Source organism: Portunus trituberculatus, chromosome 35 (assembly GCF_017591435.1).
Source record: "Portunus trituberculatus isolate SZX2019 chromosome 35, ASM1759143v1, whole genome shotgun sequence".
NCBI lineage: Eukaryota > Metazoa > Arthropoda > Malacostraca > Decapoda > Portunidae > Portunus > Portunus trituberculatus.
The window spans coordinates 6845141-6852640 of NC_059289.1; the positions used below are offsets into that span (position 1 = coordinate 6845141).

Sequence of the window (7500 nt, forward strand, 5' to 3'; positions counted from 1 at the left end):
AGTGAAAACAAGACAGCGTGCAAAGAAAGCAAATGAGGTAAGACAAAGAGAGAGAGAGAGAGAGAGAGAGAGAGAGAGAGAGAGAGAGAGAGAGAGAGAGAGAGAGAGAGAGAGAGAGAGAGACCGGAAACAGAAGAAATATAAAAGAAAGACAGGAAATGGAAGAAAGCGAATATGGGGCATTAAAGGAAAAAAGGAAAACACACCAAGGCGTAGAGGAAGAAGGAAGGAAGCCGAGAAGAAGGAAGGAATGATAAAGGGAAGGAATATAAAAGGATTGGAAGGAAACCAGAGAGAGAGAGAGAGAGAGAGAGAGAGAGAGAGAGAGAGAGAGAGAGAGAGAGAGAGAGAGAGAGAGAGAGAGAGAGAGAGAGAGAGAGACGAATAAAAATAAGAACTCTGAGAAAAAGAAAGGTGGTGTCGACTCCAGAAAAAGGAGGAGGAGGAGGAGGAGGAGGAAGAAGAAGAGGAGGAAGAGAAGAAGAAGAAGAAGAAGAAGAAGAGGAGGAGCAGGAAGAGGAGGAGGAGAAATTTCTTTTGAAGCAAGGCGGCATTTCGGTGTAAAAGATTCTTGCTTTTCCTTACCAATTCATAAAATGGAGAAATATATTGCGTTTCACTCTCACTTTCTTCCTCTCCTCCTCCTCCTCCTCCTCCTCCTCCTCCTCCTCCTCCTCCTCCTCCTCCTCGTAGTCTTTATGCATCTCCTTCAACACTTCTTGTATTTCGGTAATGGCTAATGTTATGTTGTTGTTGTGTTGTTGTTGTTGTTGTTTCGTCTTCGTCAGTAGTCCGGGCAGAGGTGGCAGGATTCTACCTCGCATCGGATGGCCTGGAAACTTGGGGCATTCCTGACTTAGAGAGAGAGAGAGAGAGAGAGAGAGAGAGAGAGAGAGAGAGAGAGATTCTCCTCCACCCCGACCTCATCCCAACTTTATTGTCTTTCAAGTTTGGAGCGGCTGTGCAGAAGGGAAAGGAGGAGGAATAGGAGGAGGAGGAGGAGGAAGGAAGGAAAGTGAGGGCAAGCGAAGGGCAAGGAACCGAGGGAGGGAGGGAAAGGGCGGGATCAGAAGCCAGCGAGTAGGAAGGAGGCGAGGAAGGCGTAGTAGAAGCAAGGATGGCTGTAGGAATGAAGGAGGGTGAGGTTGATTCGGGGATTAAGGGACCAGAGGAGGGAAGCTGACGGAGCGAGGGTGTTGAAGTGAAGGAGTAATTGATGAGGGTAACCAACGAAAGCCTTAGTGTTTTCCTTTACTCTTGTTTACTTCGCTGGTGGTGATGGTGGTGGTGTTGTTGTTGTTGTTGGTAGTGTTGTTGTTGGTGGTGGTGGTGGTGGTGGTGGTTATGGTTATTTTCATCCCTGCATCAAAATAGTTATGTCTTTATTGTTGTTCTAAGCGTTTTCCCAGTTTCTGCATTTGCTTCTTTCATTTTTCCCCCTCTCACACTTCCCTCTCCTCTTCCTTCTCTTCCTTCCTTCCTTCCCTCTTTCCTTCCTCCCTTTCCTTCCTTCCTTTCATCTTTAAGTTCCTCTCCCACCATTGCTGTTTCCCTCTTCCTCTGACTCATCTTGCCTTCCTCTTCCTGAATTTTCATCCTTGCCTCTTCCTTTCTCCAACATCGTCTTCTGCTCTCTACTTCTCTTGTCCCGCCCTTCGTGCTCCCTTTTCTTTCCCTACCTTCGTGCTACTCTTTCTTCTTTTTCCCTATCTACCTGTTCGCATTCTCTCCTCTTCACTTCTCCCTTTGTTTCTTTGTCTCCCTTCTCTCTTTTCTCAATGTCTCGCTTTTCCTCACCCTTCATCCTTCTCTCTTCTGTTTAAGTTGTAGGGGAGGTCTTTTCTCTTGGGACTTACACACGGAGAGAGAGGGGGAAGAGGGAGTTGACAGGATAAAAACATTGGTCTTATGAATTAAAAAACAGCCTTTGGAGAGAGAGAGAGAGAGAGAGAGAGAGAGAGAGAGAGGGAGAGAGAGGGAGAGAGTACTGTACACTCTGAAATACGATAAAAGCAAGGATATAAAACTCACGAATGCCAAAAGAGACTCAAACTTTGCAAGATTTTTCTCTCGTCAAAGGAAAAGAAGAAAAGAAAGAGAAGGAACAGGAAGGCAGGGAAAAGAAGAAGGAACAAGAAGACGAGGAAAAAGAAGAAGAAGAAGAAGAAGAAGAAGAAGAAGAGAAATTGAAAAGAAGATTGAAATATACACTAGGGATTACTTCTACTTCAACTCCTTCCTCTCCCTCCCTCACTCCATCACTCCCACGCTCTCTCTCTCTCTCTCTCCGTAGTAGTAGTAGTAGTAGTAGTAGTAGTAGTAGTAGTAGTAGTAGTAGAAAGAGGGACAAGAACAAAAAAAATTACTTGAGAACCAGAGAAGAGAAAGACGCTCACAAAAAACGTGGACTTCTAGTAATGGACTTGAAGATGGCCTGAGAGAGAGAGAGAGAGAGAGAGAGAGAGAGAGAGAGAGAGAGAGAGAGAGAGAGAGACATGTACTGAGCTTAGGAAAGATGTTCTAAAAATATATAAGTGCATAAACTATTCTGAACCTCCTCCTCCTCCTCCTCCTCCTCCTCCTCCTCCTCTAAAGTGCTTCTGGCCACTACCTCTGAATGTCAAGAAAAATGCTGCAGTGACCAAATACTGGGAAGAAGGTATTGCAGTAGAAGTATTGGTCGCGACACACCCTCTCTCTCTCTCTCTCTCTCTCTCTCTCTCTCTCTCTCTCTCTCTCTCTCTCTCTCTCTCTCTCTCTCTCTGGTGGCTCAGTGGTAAGGTTCTCGTGTAACAAACGTAATGCTGCGTGTTCAAATTCTTCCACTTGATGTCGTGTGTGTGTGTGTGTGTGTGTGTGTGTGTGTGTGTGTGTGTGTGTGTGTGTGTAACTTTAGTATCCTACCGTAAAATATCTGCATTCCAGCGGCGTTGTATTCGGTAACATACACGCATACATACATACACACATACATATATACAGCTACGTATATTCCTACAGTACATTCATGTGTAGATACACACACACACACACACACACACACACACACACACACACACACACACACACACACACACACACACACGAGATAAATGCGAAAGTTTCCCTCGCCACGCCATCAAAAAATATAGAAAAAAAAGTGACACAAAACTTGGCCCAGCTAAAGGCAACAGAAAACGGCATCGAGGACTTGGGCGAGTCTGCAAACTTGGATAAACGAACGTGGGAGAAAAAATAGGCGTGGCAGAAAAGAAAGTAAAGACGGAGAGACAAAAGGGAATAGAAAGGAGATGGAAAGCTTTTGATACTGAATTGTTTGCAGAAGAAGAAATTGGATGAGACTTCAGGAAAAATAGGATTAGAAAACTAGAAGGTGCCTTGTTGTGTTCGTAACCTGATACTGGAGGAAACTAGGAGGGGGTTTAATTAAGAAACTGGAGGGATATTTGAAGGGGAAACTATAGAGAAAGGAGAGGTCTTAGAGAGAAGGAAAATTTGAAAAGATTAAAAAAACGTTTCGAATGAAAATTTACTGAAACAACAGCGAAGCAAAACACACAAATGTCATTATACGTCTTACTCTTTCCTCTTTTCCCATCCTCCTCCTCCTCCTCCTCCTCCTCCTCCTCCTCCATAAAAAGCTGGGGAGGCCACCTTCCTTTCATGATGAGGATAATTTAGTGGAACATTTCTGTTTGTGACATTTTTGTTGATGGCGCGTTTCAACGAGAGATAAGAGGGCGATTGTGTGGCCGATTTGATCTTTGTATACTGAGAGAGAGAGAGAGAGAGAGAGAGAGAGAGAGAGAGAGAGAGAGAGAGAGAGAGAGAGAGAGAGAGAGCAGCGTTGCCAGATAGTGAAATATGACGAGTTAAAACCGTAGAGTTTGTTTCCTTTTCTCTCTCTCTCTCTCTCTCTCTCTCTCTCTCTCTCTCTCTCTCTCTCTCTCTCTCTCTCTCTCTCTCTCTCTCTCTCTCTCTCTCTCTCTCTCTCTCTCTCTCTCTCTCATTAATTTCTACCGTGGAAAAACGCGTCTCAACAAAGGAAACTGTAAATAGCGCTCGCTTTAAGAAGCCTTTATACTTGTTTGGGATTTTTGCGGCCAGTGGGATGCCGATGCTTCTTTCGTGGCCCGAGAGAGAGAGATAGTGTGGTGCTCAGGGGAGGCGAAGGGAAGGACATGTTTGTTACTCATTATTCTTTTATCTCTAGTGTTGATGTTGGGTATCAGAAGTGGTTATTTTGGTAGTAGTTGTTGTTATTGTTGTTGCTGTTGTTTTACCACTGCTAGTTATTGTTGTAGCCGCTGAAATTATTGTTTAGTAATTTGTAGGGGTTTTAATATTAGTAATTGTAGTAATAGTGGTGGTGTTAGTAGTAGCAGTAGTAGTAGTAGTAGTAGTGGTAGGAGTAGGAATATTAGCAACAGTGGTATTTGTAGTAATAACACATAAAATTCGTAATAGTATTTATAAGAGCAGCAACAATCATATCACCACCACTAGTAGTCAAATGGCACCAATAACATCATCTCTTGTAATAGTAGGAGTAGTAGTAGTAGTAGCAGTCGTAGTAGTTGTAATAGTAGTAGTAGTAGCAGTAGTAGTAGCAGTAACAGGAACAGCATCGTAGAAACTTAACTTGGATCCCTCTTCGATAACTTTTCATACTTTAAGGATTCAGAACTTTCCCGTCTTTTAATATAACTCTGGAATCCCACTTTGTCCTCCTTCAGTGCACTACTTTTCCTTCTCCTTTACTTCATAGCATTGAGCTAAATCTGGGGAAGGGGGCGTGGGCGGGAGGGCGTCGGTCCTCCCTGGAGACTCAAGGGCAGTACTCATCTCGGTAAATGCTACTCCACTTCTTTTTCCTCTTTACAAACTAGTCTGTCTGAAAAGAAAATGAGTGGTAGGATCAGAATGTTTTGATATCCCAGCTTTTTTTAAGTTATCGTTTCAAAATATGAGATCCGTTTTCTTTGTATAATTTTAAGAGAATGGATCAGTTTTTGTTTTTGTTTTTCTCACTCTATTTTGAATTAATATATACTTGCGTTATCTTTAATCAATCATTGTATTTATTTACACAATTTACTCACGAACAAAACGTAAATAACTCACTTTTATTTTTCTATCAACTATACGTAACTTTCTCCTTCATCCTCCCCCCCCCCACCAGTGCAAGGTTATCGGGTTCATTAGGTTGCCAGTTAGTGTACACCTGGACTCTGCCTTCTCCGGTTAGCAGCGCAGGTTAATGAAGTCTTCTCCGATCAGCTTAAATTTCTAATGATCTCCACTGCCGACACTTTTACGCAACACTTTTTGATCTTATGTTTCGGGATTTCAAATATTGCGTGGCGTCGTCTTTCTTTCAGTGGAAGCATTAATTATCACGATGTTTTAGCTTCATTAGTATTATTCCCTTTGATAATCCTGACTCTTCTCTTCTTTTTTTTTTTTTTTTTCTTTTCATTTACCTTCTCCCTCTTAAGTATTCCGCCTTTCGTTTTTTTTTTTTTATCTATTTTTCTCTTCTGCTGCTTCATTTTTCTCCATTTCCCTCTTCTTTTTTATTCATCTCTTTCATTTTTCTTCTCTTAGAATCTTCTTTCTTTACCCAAACTTTCTTCTCCACCTACTCTTCCTCCTCTTTCCTTTCTTCCTCCTCTTCCATTTCTTCTTCCGCATTCCGTCTCCATATTTCTTTCCCAACCAACCTTCCCCTTCCTCCTCCTTCCTCTTCTTCCTCACTTGCATCATATATTCTTTCCTCCTTCCTTACTTCATCATTTCCATTACATCTTTGCCTTCCCTCCCTCCATCTTACCGTTCCCTTTCACATCCTTCCTTCCTCTCTTCTTTCATCCACCCATCCTCCTCCTCTTAATGCCTTCCCCCCTTCTCATCCTTTCCCTCAAAGTGATAGAGGACTAACTTACCTTTTCTAACTTTGCTCAACCTTTAATTAACCACACCTGACCTGCTGGGAAGACCGCCCCGCATCTTGGTTTATGCACTAACTTCCCGCCTTGAAATATCTCGGCCCGCGTTTAGACTCGAGAACCACAAACTTAAAACGTAGACTAAAGTAAATCGTGGTGGGGTAACTTAACACTTCGCCACAAAGTTAATCCCGCGTGTTCATAGCGAGAAAGTAGTGAAGAGGAAGAAGAAGAAGAAGAAGAAGAAGAAGAAGAGGAGGAGGAGGAGGAGGAGGAGGAAGAGGAGGAAGAGGAAGAGGAGATTGAGGAGCTGTGGTTTGTGTATGAAAGAGAGAGAGAGAGAGAGAGAGAGAGAGAGAGAGAGAGAGAGAGAGAGAGAGTCACCATCGAACTAACTTTTGTATTGATCACCTATAAGGAGTGTATAATAGTATTCCTCCTCTTCTTCCTCGTCCTTCTCCTCCTCCTCCTCCTCCTCCTCCTCCTCCTCCTCCTCCTCCTCCTCCTCCTCCTCCTCCTCCTCCTCCTCTTCCTTGTGGTGTAGTACTTTCCGTTTAATGTCATCCTTTCGAGTTTCTTATGTGTGTGTGTGTGTGTGTGTGTGTGTGTGTGTGTGTGTGTGTGTGTGTGTGTGTGTGTATGTAGGCGTTCCTTTCCAATAATTAGGGATAAAGAAAGGAGAGATTGATTATAGAAAAAGGAGGAGAAGGAGGAGGAGGAGGAGGAGGAGGAAAAGGAAAAAAGATTGGAAAAATAGAAGAAAGAGGAGGAGGAGGAGGACGAGGACAAGGAGGAGGAGGGAGAGGCCATTTGGAGGGGGAGCAGCAGGAGTGGAAGCCATTATGGAGAGGGTGACTGGGGGGGACGGGATGGGAAAGGATGGCCGCGTTTCCACTCAATTTCCCTCTTCTGGGTTGTCCTTCCTTGGGCTGTTTATGTTGTGTGCACGCCGCGGCCCTATACACACACACACACACACACACACACACACACACACACACACACACACACACACACACACACACACACACACACACACACACACACACACACACACACACACACACCAATAATCTTTTCAATAAGGCAATTATCTTAGAATTTCTCTTGCTTTTTTTTTTTTCTTTTTTCTCTTTCTCTTTTTCTCTTTCTTAACTTTTGCTCCTTAACGTTTCTCTTCTTTTTTACCTCTTCCTCCTCCTCCTCCTCCTCCTCCTTCTCCTCCTCCTCCTCCTCCTCACCGCCTCTTCTTCATTTCCTCAGAAAATTCCGAGTGAGTGTTTCGATGACCACGGAATCGACTTTTCACTTCCTGTTCGAACCTTCTCAGTATTCCTTATTGTCTCTCCTTCCTCTTCTCTTCCCTTCTGTCTTCTTCCTCTCCGCTTTCTGTCTTTTTTTTCCTTTTTCTATATGTTCTCTTCTTCCTTTTCTTTCTTTCCTCTCCTCTTCTCTTCTGTTTCCTTCCTCTCCTCCTTTCTTTTCTTTCTCTTCCCTTTGCCTTACGTTCTATCTTCTTTCTTTCTCTTTCCTTTCGTTCTTTTTTATTTTT

At 43.3% G+C, this 7500-nt stretch overlaps 1 protein-coding gene and 1 long non-coding RNA gene across 10 annotated transcripts in view; one reads left to right on the forward strand and one right to left on the reverse strand.

Moving 5' to 3' along the window:
• The window catches only part of LOC123513176 (very low-density lipoprotein receptor-like), a 454065-nt gene that overhangs the window by 401096 nt on the left and 45469 nt on the right, over positions 1-7500 (forward strand). The window lies entirely within an intron of this gene.
• LOC123513180 overlaps positions 4444-7500 on the reverse strand; it is a 27535-nt gene continuing 24478 nt past the window's right edge. The window contains exon 4 of the long non-coding RNA XR_006677285.1: positions 4444-4894. This is a non-coding gene — a long non-coding RNA (uncharacterized LOC123513180). The remainder of the gene's footprint in view (positions 4895-7500) is intronic.